This window comes from Onychomys torridus, chromosome 8, assembly GCF_903995425.1.
Source record: "Onychomys torridus chromosome 8, mOncTor1.1, whole genome shotgun sequence".
Lineage (NCBI taxonomy): Eukaryota > Metazoa > Chordata > Mammalia > Rodentia > Cricetidae > Onychomys > Onychomys torridus.
Window position 1 is genome coordinate 92,339,756 of NC_050450.1, and position 15,599 is coordinate 92,355,354.

At 41.3% G+C, this 15,599-nt stretch overlaps 1 protein-coding gene across 8 annotated transcripts in view; it reads right to left on the bottom strand.

Annotated features, from left to right (window-relative positions):
- The window catches only part of Kansl1 (KAT8 regulatory NSL complex subunit 1), a 138,079-nt gene that overhangs the window by 100,668 nt on the left and 21,812 nt on the right, over positions 1–15,599 (bottom strand). For 2 of the 8 annotated variants that reach the window (XM_036195439.1, XM_036195441.1), the window contains exon 1: positions 10,616–11,227. The exons of 4 other annotated variants lie outside the window; for them this stretch is intronic. The gene's annotated coding sequence lies outside the window, so the exon portion shown is untranslated. Of the gene's footprint in view, positions 1–10,615; positions 11,229–15,599 lie in introns of those variants that run through there. 2 more of the 8 variants (XM_036195436.1, XM_036195433.1) reach the window with 1 other exon arrangement.

Genomic DNA, 15,599 nt, shown 5'->3' on the forward strand with positions numbered 1-15,599 from the left:
TACATAAAACTCAAATATATGGTATATACAAAAGTATAATATTTACAAAGACAATATACAGAGAAAGCTCTCATCCATGCTAATTTTACCTTCTTTATGATCAAATTCTCTCATTTATTATTTCTCAGGCTCACATTTGCCATATCCTATTACTAACCCTATCAGTGCAGCCCAGCCCCCATGTACTCACACCTAGGTTATCCTAACAGCTTCCTGTTACTTCAGCCCTGAAAAAAAAACTATGCTTTACTTTTTTTTTTTTAAGTGATTTGTTTTTATGTGCATTGGTTTCACCTGCATGTATGTCTGTGTGAGGGTGTCAGATCCTCTGAACTGGAGTTACCAACAGATGTGAGCTGCCATGTGGGTGCTGGGAATTGAACCCGGTTCCTCTGGGAGAACAGACAATGCTTTTAATCGCTGAGCCATCTCTCCAGGCCCCTATGCTTTACTTTTTTAATCGCCTCACTTCCACACTCTTGAAGTTGCTACACTGCTTTTCCCACAAGTTCAAGTTCTTCAAAATGAAACTTAAAAATAACAATCAGGATATCATGGACCTAGAAACTCCCATCCCATAGACCATCAACTAGGTATTTTTGCTTATAGTACTACCTCTACCTGGAAGATGTTTTTAGTCTAAAACTTCATCTCCAGAAGCTCCACCAGAACTTCTCTTCTGAATGTTCCCCAACTGCCAATTTATTAATTCTAAGAAAAGCAAATTCCTTGATAGTTTCTTTTACCTGCTTACAAACTTTATATAGATAGTATAATCATTAAGTATCATCATGGAGACAGTTAAGAGTTCCCAAGATCACCTTCAAATACAAACTAGTTTGTTAAAAGACAATCTAATCAAATGACAAAGAACTTGAAAGATGACCCAAAGAGCAGCTGGAATAAATCAGATGATGTACTATAGTTTCAGGAAGACAGCAACTACAGTGACCTGTGATCAAGTAACTAAAAGCTACACCACAGGATACACTTTTTTTTCCCCCTGTGTAGCCCTGGCTGTCCTGGAACTAGCTTTATAGACCAGTCTGGCTTTGAACTCAGAGAAATCTGCTTCCCTCTGCCTCCCAAATCCTGGGATGGGGTTAAAGGCATGGGCTACCCCACCCCCAGTCTTAAAGATAAAAATATATGCATATATACTGTGGAATATGCTAGAGAAAGGTAACAAAGTATTTTAAAAATGTGGGTCTGACCACCTTAATACTTTCCTATGATAACAACTGAGCCTCTTAACTGAAAATGTTTCATAATTACTAAGAGTATAGTAACTAGAGGATAGGTCACAAAGAGTGTTGTTCATTGGGCCAGAGAGAACTCAGCAGGCTTATTACCAAGCCTGACTTCAATTTGATCCCTGGAGTAAAATGGTGGAAGCAGAGACCCAACTTTCACAAGTAGTCCTCTGCCTTTCACACCGGTACATGCACACCCACATGCCATGGTACATACATATGTGCCTAAACACACACACACAACCGGAAATGTTAAAACGTCCCTTTACTGTCAGCCAATGTTCTATTTACATATACTCTTATTTAATCTTCAAGTTAACATTGTTTAGTAAATCCTTCTGCCCTTATTTTATGAATGAGGAAAACTTGTTCCAAGATAAGCAATTTGCCCAAGGTCACACTACTAAGTAGCAGAGGCAAAATCTCATTCTTTTAAAAAACTCATACTATATATATATATCCATGAACATATGGATTTGCCTATGTGCCTGTGGGCCTAAGGAGGCCAGAAAAGGGTGTCAGATCCCCTGGAGTTGAAGTTCCAGACAGTTGTGAGTAGCCTCATGTGGGTGCTAGGAACCAAACCAAGCCCTAGAAAAACAGGAAGTGCTCTTAACAGCTGAGCCATCTCTAGCCTCAGGCTCAAGCTTACAACTATTATACTAAGTAGCGTTCAAGGCTAGGTTTAACATGGGAGGGTCTTAACTGCATGACCTTAAAACTTAAATTTTAAGTCTTTAGAGAAAAGTCAATGAGAACACCCAACTGTCATTTCCAATCCATATTTATTAAAATACATACATCAATCAAACACTGGACTAAGCATCCACAAAGGATAACAGGACCCTGTAAAGGAAAACACATCCAGGGATTCAGATACAGGCAGAGAAGTAGTCAGGGTAGGCTTTGCAGAGGAAACAGGTCTAAGTAGAATTCAGCACTACACAAACAGCCCATACAAGCCAGCATCCTATGCCACAAAAAAGAAAGAAAGAGAAAAAAACTTCATCAAACTCAAAACCAATTTCTACCCTTCAATAAATATTCCCTATGTAAATGAATTCTGAATTCTGAATGAATTTCAATCAGTGGTTTACCTTCTAATACAAACACATCTTTACATGTCTACTTGTCTACTAATGTCAAGCCTAAATCATAAAGACTACAAGAAGCACTAAAAATTGTACAACCTCCTTAATGCTAAAAATAAGATAAAAATTAGGTGTGAAGACAGTTTTCTGTGTTTTATCTGAAAGAGTTAAGGAAAGTTTCAAGACAGAAGACATCCTGATTGATTCTAAGGGTGGGCACAGCTTACTCCACTTCATGAAGACACTAGGTAAGCAACTCACAGGCTTAAGAACCCTGAAAGTATTGCAATGGACATGCAATCTGTTTACCCCACTTGAGCTAAACAGGTGGGTCAAAAAGCAATTCCATCCTGAAACAAAGAAGCAATGCAGAACAATCTAAATTTTTAAAAGCAAAGCAGAAAGGTGTTCCGTGGGCGGAATGATCATCCCATTCACTATATCTTTAGTGCCACTGGCCTTCCTTCAGAACCTCATTATGTACAATAATTAAGACAGCAGTAGTAATAACCTCCAGCTCTTCATCCTTTTTCTATCCAGTCTCAACAAGCTTCCATCTTGCCTCTATTATCATAACTCTATCAAAACCAAGAGAGGGAAGGAGGAAAATCAAATCTGAATACTATGTGGTGCTTAGACTAAGGATAAATTTCAAATTTCCTGTCTACTCCCTTAGCATTCATCATTTTCTGAAGCTCTCTACACTCTGCCCTCACTACACTCACCAGAACATACAAAATTCCAGGCCCTTTCATGCTCCTCCTTTATGTCTACTTGTTCTACTCTTTCAAGGTTCAATTCCAAATAACAAAGTCATACAAGTATGCCTCATTCCTTCCAGGTTGAGTTAAAGATCTGTCCTTCCAGCCTCATAATCTCTATGCTGCTGACACTCTGGGCAATAGCAGCCAGCATAACATAAATTCACAAATTCCATCCTATCACTCCTTAGGCTATGCATTTCTTAAATAGACAGTATGATTTGTGTTAAATCTATTTCCTACAAGTCACATATGCCAGCAGAATGGCATACCAATACACTGAAAGAATCAGATGCAGATCTACTAGGAGAAAGTTAATGGAAATGTGTGATCATGAGGTGACACAATCTAGTAAGTATTTACTAACTGAATACAGGGTAAACCTCAATCTCAAATTCCACTCATTCACATAGCCAAATACCTGTACCCAGACTGGAAAGCTTAAGACAGAGGTTTCACTACATAGCCTTGACCTGTCTAGAAACAGCTATCTACCTGCCTCTACCTCCTAAATGCGAGGACTAGAAATATGCTCCACAATCATTTGGAAAATCTTTGAACTATACTATTAAATTTGGCTACATTATACTTTGAAGACCATGTCTACCAAATCTTAACCGCAATTACTCAAACTTTTTATCTAGCAGCTATACTTCTATGGATTACCAAGCAGAAGTACTTTCTTAGGTGCAGAAGACCTATGCACAATCTTCTCACTGGGGAAAAAAAGCTTAAATTTTAAAACCATAAAACCATCTAAGAAGTATAATCCAATTTATGCATAAGACAAGAAAACAGAGAAAGAGAAGAATGTGAGAAATTTTAAGATGTCTGTGTACACCCACAGAGGCCAAAAGGCAGCACTGGATGGATTCCCTGGAGCTGGACTTACAGGTGGTTGTGAGGCCACCTGACAGGCATGCAGAGAACCAAACTCCAGGATTCTGCAAAAACAGGAAGTACACTTGACTCCAGAGCCATCTCTTCAGCCCCAGAATGTTTTTTTAAGAATGATTATATAGTCAAACTATTAACAGTGTTCATCTGTTTCTACTCTAATATGATTCAAATTCCTTACCAGTTTTTAGCTCACAGACACACACACAGAGAGAGAACTTGTATCTCTAACAAACCTAGTGGTTTTGAACAGTCATAAAATTAGAAACTTCTTGAAAAGTCCAAGCAAATTTGAAAAAAGGGTTATTTTCCAACGATTTAAAGTCAAATTCCAGAAATCCCACCAAAACCTTCTTTATCCCTTTAAATTGAATTAATGATCAAAAAACGTTTTCCAAGCTGGGGTAGTGGTGGCTCACGCCTTTAATCCCAGCACTTTGGAGGCAGAGGCAGGCAGATCTCTGGAGTCTAGCCTGGTCTATAAAGCAAGTTTCAGAACTTCGAGGGCTACACAGTCTCATAAAAAACAAAACAAAAAAAACCATTTTTCCAATGCCAGAGAAATGTTAAAAAAGTAATACTAATAGCCTTATTTTATTCTGTTGAGAGGCCCAAGACTAGATAGTATGGAATAAATTACCAACTACAAAAAAACCTGCATATGTACAAATATACATATACACATACATTTCTTAAGGTCTTCATATATTCTGTTCTCCACATAAAAACAGCTTAGTGAAAATTTCAAGACTTAAATATTTCTTTGTGCATGTGTCATGCTAGGGAACCCTGCAGGACCTCACAAGTGCTAAGCAAGCATTCTACTACTAAGTTACACTCTTGCCACACAATACACATGCATGCACACATTCTATAAAATCCCTGCACTAGTAAACTAGAAACCCTTGGAAACTAGCCCTGACCCTCTTCACACTCTCGAGTACTAACAGGCAGTCAACAAAGGCCAAACAGCAAATAGGTAGAGAACCTGGGTATCATTCTTATCTTAACAAATTACTCAACCTTGTTATTCCTCAACATTTCCCCTCTAACTGAATTTAACCAGGTCTGACCTTAAACTGCTCTATTAAAAAAAAGAAAAGAAAAGAAAAGAAAAGAAAAGAAAAGAAAAGAAATTAAAGGGTGAGGGATATTATTAAGTTCATGACCCTGAAGCAACTTTTTCTAAAGAACAGAATCTACTGTACTTAAACTTTTAACTAAAACCTTAGTTCAGATTCCTGGTTCAAGTAACAACTTTTGGTAACAAAAATTACACTGAATTTGAGCTCTACTTTTCATTTCCCCGAAGCCATTAGAGAAGAAATTTAAATACAAAAACTTAGAACTAGCAGGGCGGTGCCTCCACAGGCGGAAGCAGAAGCAGAGGCAGGTGGATCTCTGGGAGTTTGAGGCCAGCTTGGGTCTACAAAGCAAGTTTCAGGACAGCCAGAGCTGCTTACAGAGAAACCCTGGGGAGTGAGGGGGACACTTAGAACTAGATTTAAACAACAACAAATTCAGAGCCAGTAATTACATAAATCATTCTTTGGTAGAAGTCATTCAAATGCTCAAATTCTATGAAGCTGGTTTGAAATCTTAGAAAAGCAGACTTGTGGAAAATAACTTTTATGTAGGGCATGTTGTCATACACCTGTAAGCCCAGCACCCAGGAGGCTGATGCAAGGTTCTTAAGTTAGCCGTAGTGAGTTGGAGGCCTGCCTAACAGACTATGTTCTGAAGAACTCTGGAGTTGGCATTACAGTTTAGCACCACAAAAAAAAAAAAAAGGCAACTTTTATTAAAAAATTAGCATTTGCCAAACTGTGGCAGCCAACAGAAGATTGAAGACTTTTAAAAGAGGAATAGAGAAATGGATTAGACAGTTCCCAGCACCCATATCAGGCAGCTCACAACCACCTATATTATTATATTACTTCAGTTGCAGGGGATCCAATGCCACTGGCCTCCAAAGTCATCTACACTCACTCTCACATACCCACACAAAGACACAAACATACACGTAACTAATAAAAATAAATGTTTTTTAAAACCTGGAAAAAAATTTAAAAAGGTTCCCTTCATCTTGAAAAGGCCTCTTGGTTCCTAAAAGCTTAAAACATTCTTTAAAATCTTCATATATAATCATTATTTTTCTTGCAGACTACTCCAGTTTGTTTTTCGTTCTTGAGACATGGTCTCATTATGTAGCACTGGCTATCCTGGAACTTACTATGTAGATCAGGCTGGCCTCAAACTCAGAGATCGAGCTGCCTCTGCAGGGATTAAGGGCTTTGTGCCATTCCACCTGGCTCTCAAGTTTATTTTTTATCAATGGGAAGTTGGTTACTTTTACCCTATCAAAAGTTAGGAAAAGCTTAACATAAAGAAAAAAATCTATTCCAAGCTTTTTGGTAAATCATAACTATTATCTACCTAAGTTTTTCCAATACCCTATATCCAAGAGGCCAGACCTGTAGCTAAACACAGAAACAAATCCGAGAGTATTATCTTCACTGTTTCATTTTAAAAGACCTGTCATTGTATCCTTTCTTCATTTTAAATAAGCTCCTCCTTCACTGGTTAGGCTGTTCTGGTCTTAGGAAGGGTATTTTACATTAGTGTCCTTTCCTTGTTCATTTTATGGAATACAGTGCATGGAATACAGTGCAGGTGTCTCAAAAAAAAAAAAAAAAAGACAATAGCAGGCCTGCTATCTAGTACAAAACAAACTTGGATCATTTCCTTTACCTAAAAAAGTCTTCTTTTATTGTTTTTTTATTTTCTTTAAATCTATATTAAGAATAATTTTTCAACCTTAATAGACATATTTATATTTCTAACCTAATAAATTCCATACGAGCTTACAGACAGAGTACAGTAATTCATCACAAAGTAGGACTTTTTCAAGACAGGGTTTCTCTGTGTAGCTTTGCTTTCCTGGAACTCACTGTGTAGACCAGGCTGGCCTTGAACTCACAGAGATCCATGTGGCTCTGCCTCCCGAGTGCTGAGATTCTTACTGGTTCTTCCCATTCCCCAAAATGTAAGCTCAAAACTCGGGTGGACAACTAAACACAAAATGAATTAGGAAAGCACTCTAAGTGGAGGTCATCAGCATTTCAAGGCTGCCAGAGGTGATAGGAAGCGACATCTTTTTAATGTTATTTGTACATTGAGGAAAGAATTGTGAGTCATAGAAATAACCAGAGGATTACTGTTAATTATCACTACCACATACTTAATCTACACTATTCCTTTACATCGAAATCAAGGAATAGACGAGTCTTGGTACTGGAAGTAATGTATTTTTATATATGTTTAATATATATTATATATAATACACGTAAAATGTTTCAAGAAAGTCACTTCCATTTCTTTGTCTTAAGTGCCTCAACAAAAGGGTGGTGGGGGAGATGATCCCTAGGAACTCCCACACAAATAAGAAAAAGTAAGGATTACTATTTAAACCCAAAGCTTTCTATATGCTGCATAGATTAACGTTTTAAAGAGTGTTTTCAAACAATTTTTTTCTAAAATAAGGAAACAATTTCACTCACAACTACAACTACTCAATACTAAAATACATTTGAAAACAGGCATCACCAACCACAAAGGCCATATGCTAGCAGATACATGAAACAGGTCATATCAAACACAGCAAACCTAAAATTTGTTCACTTTAAAAGTGATTAATGCCAAGCATAGTGGTGCACACCTTTCGTCCCAGCACTGTGGAGGCAGAGGCAGGTGGATCTCTGTGGGTTCAAGACTAGCTTGTTCAAAGCTGGTTCCAGGACAGCTAGAGCTGTTATGTTACACAGAGAAACCCTGTCTTGAAAAACCAACACCACCACCAACAATAATAAATCTGTGGTCAAACGAACAAAATCCAAGCTGGGCATAGTGGCACACACCTTTAATCACAGCACTAGGAAGGCAGAGGCAAAACAGATCTCTGTGAGCTCTAGGCCAGCCTGATCTACAGAGCTAGTTCCAGAACAGTCAGGGCTACAGAGAAACTCTGCCTCAGAAAAAACAAAAACAAACAAACAAACAACAAAATCCAGGATCTACACTGTAGAAACACTGATTATAGTGTAGCATTACTAGAGATGAACAGGTATTGGTAATGTTTGAAGGAGAAAAAAATACAAAATTCTTTTCTTCTCAGCTTGATAAAAGTTCACAAGTAAATTAAACTGTTTCTAGCTTCCAGACCTTTCCACAACAGGATAGTAAGTTATCAAAGAGTGCTTTGCAAATTTAACATTATGGTAAAGCATGAAAGTCAGATACTAATGGTCTGAATAAGATTTTCAGGAAAGATGCAGCAACCCAGTTTCTAGATTCCTATAGGTGGAAGGACCGAAACTCCAATTTATCTCAAAATCTATAATATGTAACTGATGGCTCTTAATTGTGTAGAGAAACAAATCATAAATATTTGCTTCACATATACTTAACTGTGGTAGTTATCAAAGATAACTTCACCAGAATAAAGATGTTAAGAATTTATGTGACAGCTAATGTTTCCAAGTAGTTCACACTTCAAAAATAAAATTCAAACCACCACAAGTTCTGAGGTCACAACAAATCACACCAAATATTCTAAAGATCAAAAGAACTGTACACTTTGTTGGCCAAACCTAGTGGAAATCCAATTCAGAATTCCATGACTAAGGATCATTATCTCATACTTATAATACATTTTTTTAAATTTCCAGGGGACAAGCATTTTTACCTTGCCTTATTTTTAGAACAACACATCACATTACACCTATCACATGACATGATGTAACTGTTAGCAAAGAAAATGGTTCAAGCCATTGATAACATACATGGCAGGAAAAAAAAGGTCGGTCAACCATGGTTACCCAAGAATCATATTTTCAGTTTTTACATTTTAAACTTAGTAACTTATCTAGAAAAGAAAAATGTACTTTTGAATAATTAGAATTTATCCAATTATGTGGAAAACTGAAATGAAGAAAATAGGTAACCAAGTAGCATGCTTCTAAAACTAGAATTACAAACAACTTCTCTATCAAAAATGCAACAGAGAAACACATCAAAGTATCCACTGTTGGGGGGGGGGAGCCTCAACGGACAACACCTGCAGCTAATTGAAAATTTCTAAATTGGTGAGAGTATGTAAGACAAGGAACCAAGTACAGCTCATAGAAGAGGGGGAAGGGAAACACGCCCACTTTATGGCTTTGTAAATACTGGTACTTTAAATAACCTTTAAAACAAAAACAAAAACGGGGGAAATACAAACTACAGACCATTCTAAGAAACAGAAGTCATTTTAATGTAACGATTTTCCTTACTTGAAAGTAGTTTTGAGAAGAAGTTCTGTAACTATATCGTGATTATGCAAGGCAAGGATTATGTAATTTTATCGTTTATTTTAAAATGTTCTCCGAATGTATCAAAAAAACAACTGAAGCATTGTGATCTCTCCAATGCGCAGAGGAACGCTTCCCTAGCTACAATTAAAAATATTAACATATACCCCCAAAACAAACAAACAAACAAAAAACCCACGATGATTGATAACCACGTGACGAAGGATATGGCAACACCAGGATTGTGAATGGAGGGGAGGGAAGCTAGGTTGGAGGACTAGCGAGATTTCTCTTAACTTTGGGGAGTGCAGGATTCGGGTCTCTCGATCGTTTAGGTACCGAATTCTAACCCCCAGGAGTTGTACAGCTAACACCCTCAAGTGCGGTTTTATTAATAGGTCACGGGAAAATGCTCCAGTGACCTCCAGGATAAAGGAGGAAAAAACAGGCGGAGGAAAGAGCAATTTAAAGTGGCGCCATCATGTCACCCCTTTTCCCCTAAGGCAATCAATAAGCAATAGTTAAGTAACGAGTTTCTCTAAAAATCCACATTGGGATTCCAACATTGGAAAACAAAAGGATTTCTAGGTAAAACATGGGAGCAGGATTGTTTACAATATGTAAAACAATTATAAACTATTTGCTGAGACTCAAAAGATCGTCAGCCGGAAAGAAGCCCCCCCAAAAAACAGATTCCAACTCACTTAAAAGCAAATAAATGCCTCTTCCTCTTTAGTTACAAAGAAGAAGAAAAAAAAAAAGGTCTGCCTGAGACTAGATCCGAAAACGCAAATGACCTCAATATACAAGCTACAAAAAATGTTAACAATCAGAGTTGTGATACAAACCGTGAGAGACATACAAGACGTGTTCGAGCAAAGAAAGGCCTTTTGCAGTCAAGAGAAGTTCAAGGGAAGAGCAAGAGTTTGTTTTTGGTCTTTTTTTTTTTTTTTTTTTACGGAAATAAACCATGTTCTCCAGGCCGCCTTTTTAAATAGAACGCCAAAGGAAAGCCCGGCGAACGAGGCGGCAGCTGGTGGGGAAGGGCCCCCGCACACCCCCGCCCTTGGGGCGACTCCCAGCCCGGACCCGCAGCGGGGAAGCCCGGAGAGGCCATTTAAAGTTCCGGGGATTTTTCTTCCCCTGCCCTGCCTTTCTAGTTACAACTAACAAAGAGAGGGAGAAATGGGAGCCACAGGGAGAGCGAGGAGAAGGAGAAAGGGCAGCGGGAGGAGGAGGAGAGGAGCAGCAGCAGCACCTACCACGTGATGGAGGAGCGTAGACCGGGCGGATTCGGCCCCACAAAATGGGCGCAGTTTGCAAACAGCCCCCCGGCCTGGGCGCCGAGGACCAGCGGGCGGAGGCGCGCGGCGGCGGCTCCGGCCCGGCCCGCCGCTCTCCTCCCCCCCGGCGCCCGGAGCCGCCCTGACTTTCCGGGCGGGGGGGCGAGGCGAAGGGGGAGGGGAAGGCGGCGGCGGGGAGCGGCCGCTTTTTCTTCTCTTTTGAGCCCTTTCTCCGGCCTTCCTCCGTTCCGGCGGGGCCTGGGCACGGCCGGGGACCGCAGCCCCGGCGGGCGGGCGGGGGCAGAGGGTAAAGCCGCCCCCCCGCCCCGCACAAACAAGCGCCACCGTCTGCAGCCCGCGCCCGCACCCCTGGTCGCCACCCCGGGTGCTTCTTCCCGGCCAGGGAGCGCGCTTCGGCCGCCCCCCAAGCCGCCGCGGCGAGACGAGTCGGCTTCGCTACGGCGCTTGGTTCTCCCGCCGGCTCGGCGAGCGGTGGCGGTGGCGGCGGCGGCGCTGGGAAAATGGCGGCCGAGCTCCTTTTCCCTCCCCCCCTTTAATCTGAAGCGGAGGGAGAATGGAGCGAGCAAGCGAGCGGGCGAGTGCCGGGGACACGGGGAGGAGGGACAGCAGCGCCTCCGCCGGCTGCGGCTGCGGCGGGCCGCTCCGCCCCGGCGCGCCGCCAGGGGGCGCCCGCCGCGCCGCCCCCGCGGGCTGCCAGGAGGCGCGGCCGCCGCCGCCTCAGTCATGGCTCCTCGCTGCGGCCGCTGCTTCTGCACCTCTGTTTGCGGAAGCCCGAGCCCGCTGCCTGGTACGTGCGGCAGCGGCACGCGGCACTGCGGCAAGCGGTGCGGGGCCCTCGCTCCGACCGAGGTGAGGCTAACCTGAGGCGGGGACGCCGTCACGTTCCCTCCGCACTGGGGCTGACGGTGCAGCGCGCCGGTAAGAGGGGAGGGCGGACTGGCGCGGCAGAGCCAGAGGACGTGAGCGAAGAACTGTGTGTACAGTGAACGAAGGAAGCTGTTGCCGCCACACTACCCCAGGGCCAACCGTGCTCTGAGCCGGGCAGGAAGCTCCCTGACTAGTGACGCGGTCTCTGCCACCCGCCCTTTGTCCTACACCCTGCTCTGTACACTGCAGCACACGGCTGGCTGCTAGCCCTAGCGCCACGCTCCGCAGCCGCCAAATCAAAAAATAAGCGGACGCCATTGCGCAGGCGCGAGCTAGGGCCGACTCCGGGCTAGCCCGGGCAGGGGCAGCTGGGAGCTAGAGGGGTAGTGATGGCCCACCACCGCCGGGCCAGCTGGGAACTGTAGTTTTTCGTTAAGAACCCCGCGTCTTGTTTTAGGTTTCGTGGTTTGTCAGGTCCGCCAAAATAGGCAAAAAGGCATTCATCACACAATGATATTTATGTTTCCTGTTACCACCGAATTAAAAGTTCATTGCCCCACTAAAACTTTAGCAATGAACAACAAAAACAAACTTGTCACGTAGGAACCAGCGTTGGCTTAAAAGTGGTGGTATCTTATTTCTCATGACACCTAGTTTGTCGGCACGATATTTATTCCTTCCAAATAAGGTCTTAATAAGAAAATTTTTTCTGGATTTAAGGAGCTCAATATAACGCAAAGTGCCACATTACACAAAATTAAAAAAAAAAAAAAAACACTTTAAAGGTAAAGATGCCAAATGATCACTAGGACTAAAAAAAAAATCAAATAGCATAAAACTGGTTGCAACAACTAAATCACCAAACTCAGCAAATGAGAAGGGTAAAGTCTACCAAAAAGGAAGATGCAAAATGCTCAGTACTTTTTTGTGTGGTTTACCAAAACCAGTATCCGGTGTTATGTGTCACTGCAGCATTTCAAAAAAAAAAACAAAAAAAACCCCTCCCTCGTTACAGAACAGTTTGTCAGCCCTCAAAGTCAATAGCTCACCAGGCTTCTGTGCAACATCTGCATCTATATTTCTCTTGAGTTTCCGTCTGTATTTTTTTTTTTGTAACTACACTCTCAAGCATAATCTTGGTTCTCAACTATCAAAGGTAGGAGGCAGTATAGAGTACCAAGGTCAAATTACACAGGGATAAACTAATAGATGTATACATATTTACATACACATCCAGAAAAGACCTGGGCTTTTACATTTATAATCTAAGTAAGATTTATTTAACTATATACATATATAATATAGATAAATATCCACATAAATGGTAATGCCACAGAAGATGTTTATATATAATTCCAGGACCAACAGATGGCGAACAAGAGCCTCAATCTGAAGATTATGAAATCCAAATTAGAAGAATGAAAATACCATATAAGGCAAAGCTTTCTGCAATGTATACTTAAATATTAGTGAAAGAAACTCATCATAACAATAATCTTGTTATTATCCCAACTCTTAAAAACTTGGTCATCTAGCTAGCCTTTTAATTTCAGCACTTTAATTAGGAAAGCAGAAGCAGGTGGATCTCTGTGAGTTCAAGGCCAGCCTGGTCTACATTGTGAGTTCCAAGACAGCTCAGGCTGGGTACAGAGACAGTGTCTCAAAAAACACACACAAACAAACAAAACAAAAACAAAAAGCACCAACAACAACCAAAACTTCACTATCTAACTCAAGCACGTTGGTGCATGTCTATAATATATAGTTGTGGTAGGGAGGACAATCTGGTGTTCCAAACCAACCTAAATCACAGGATAACCTGTCAAAAAAAACAAATAACAAAAAGAAGGCACCAATTTTATAAACAATTGCATTCAAGGTGAACAACTATGGACACAAATCTTTAGAGAAATACATTTCTTTTTAAAAATTTCCTCAAGGGACAGCCAGGCATGGTGACAACTGCTGAAATTCAATCAATCCTGAGGTAGAGGCAGGAAGATTAGGAGTTCAAGCCCTGGCTACACATCTAGACATTGGAAGTTCAAGACCAGATGGAGTCATATGAAATCCAGTCTCAAACACTAACAAGGGCCATGTGACTGCTGGTACAAGGTCCAGAGAGGAGAGGAAGTACTAGGAGCTTGGGGGGTGAGGGGTGGCGCCAAAATGAAGAAAAAAAAAATTCCCCTAAATGAGGAAAAACAATGCTTGAGAAGGCTGATTAAAAACATAAACACAAACACAAGCCAGGAAGTGGTGGCACACACCTTTAGCCCCAGCACTCTGTTTCAAAAAAAAGTATAGCTCCCCCTACCAAAAAAAAAAAAAAAAAGAGGGGGGGGGTTGTTTGTTTTGTTTTTCGAAACAAGCTTTTTCTGTATAGCCTTTTTCTGTATAGGCTGTCCTGGAACTCCTTCTGTAGACCAGGCTGGCCTTGAACTCAGATCCAGCTGCTTCTGCCTCCTGAGCTTTCCCTTTATAAACCCCACTTAAAAATTAAGACAATTTTCCTCCTCAGATAGCATTAAAATTCAACCCAAGCCACCACAATGGCACACTGTAATCTCAGCTACTCAGGAGTCTAATACAGGAAAATCCTGAATTTGAAGCCAGCCTGGGCCAGGAAAGGTGACTCCATTATTGGCAGAGTGCTTACTTAGCATGCACAAACTCCCAGCCAATCCCTGTCATTACATGCTCCAGACACAATGGCCCAAACATGTAATCTCAACACTTGGATGGAGGCAGGAGTTATCTTCCACTACACAGAGTGTTCAAGGCTTGCATGGGATACATAAAACTGTGTCCAAATAAATCAATAAATAGTTTTTTCATAAGTCAGTTGTCAACTCTAAAAATACAACAAAACAAAATCTGCTCTGATAGCATAGCAAACCTAGGGTTTTTGAAAGATAACACTATTCCCTCCAATGGAAAGGTACATCATTCTTAGAAAGGGTCATTCCGTCCCCAAACCCCATCTCTGTGTCTCTGTGTATGTTTCTGTGTTGGGGAAGCACATATTATACATGTGAATGCACATGGCCATAAGGAGGCCAGAGGAAGACCTCAGCTGTACTCCTCTATTGCTTTACATTTATTTGTTGAGACAGGATCTGAACCTGAGGTTCACCCATTTTGGCTAAGCTAGCTAGCCAACAAACTCCTGATCTACCTGTTTCTGACCCCAGACACACAGACAGTGCATCACTTTTATGAGGGTGCTAGGTGTGTAAACTTAAGTCATTGTGCTTGTACAATAAGTGCTCCTATCCATTGAGCTAACTCCCCAGCCTAACTATTCTTTCTTAAACCACTGACTCTTGGGTTCTAGGTATACATAAAAACATACTTTGATAGAGTATAAGAAATGTCTAAAGTAGGGGGCTGGAGAGATGGCTCAGTGGCTAAGGGCATTGGCTGCTCTTTCAGAGGTCCTGAGTTCAATTCCCAGCATCCACAAGGTGGCTCGCAGCCATCTATAATAGGATTTGATGTCATCTTCTGTTCAGGAGGCATACATAGAAATAGAGCACTCATAGACTAAATAAACAAATCAGAAAGAAAGGAAGGAAGGAAGGAAGAAAGGTTTGAAGCTACTTGAATAAAAAGGAAAAAAACTAGCTAGGTATGGTTAAAAAAACCTTTAATCCCAGTACTCCAGAGGCAGGCAGATCTTTTTGAGTTCAAGGCCTGCTTGGTCTACATAGCGAGTTTCAGAACAACCAGAGCTATAGAATAGGAAAACTTTGTCTCAAGAAAAAAATGAGCCAGGCAGTGGTGGAGCATGCCTTTAATCCCAGCACTCAGGAGGCAAAGCCAGGTGGATCTCTGTGAGTTCGAGGCCAGTGGTCTACAGATCGAGATACAGGACAGACACCAAAACTACACAGAGAAACCCTGTCTCGAAAAACCAAAAAAAAAAAAAAAAAAAAAAAAGAGAGAAATGAGAGAGAGAGACAGAGAAAGAGAGAGAGAGAACTTATTTGGATGTTAATATTGTAATAAAATCAGATACTTCTGCCAAAATAAACATAATTATGTAACAAAATACAAAATTGCCATCTTTTCT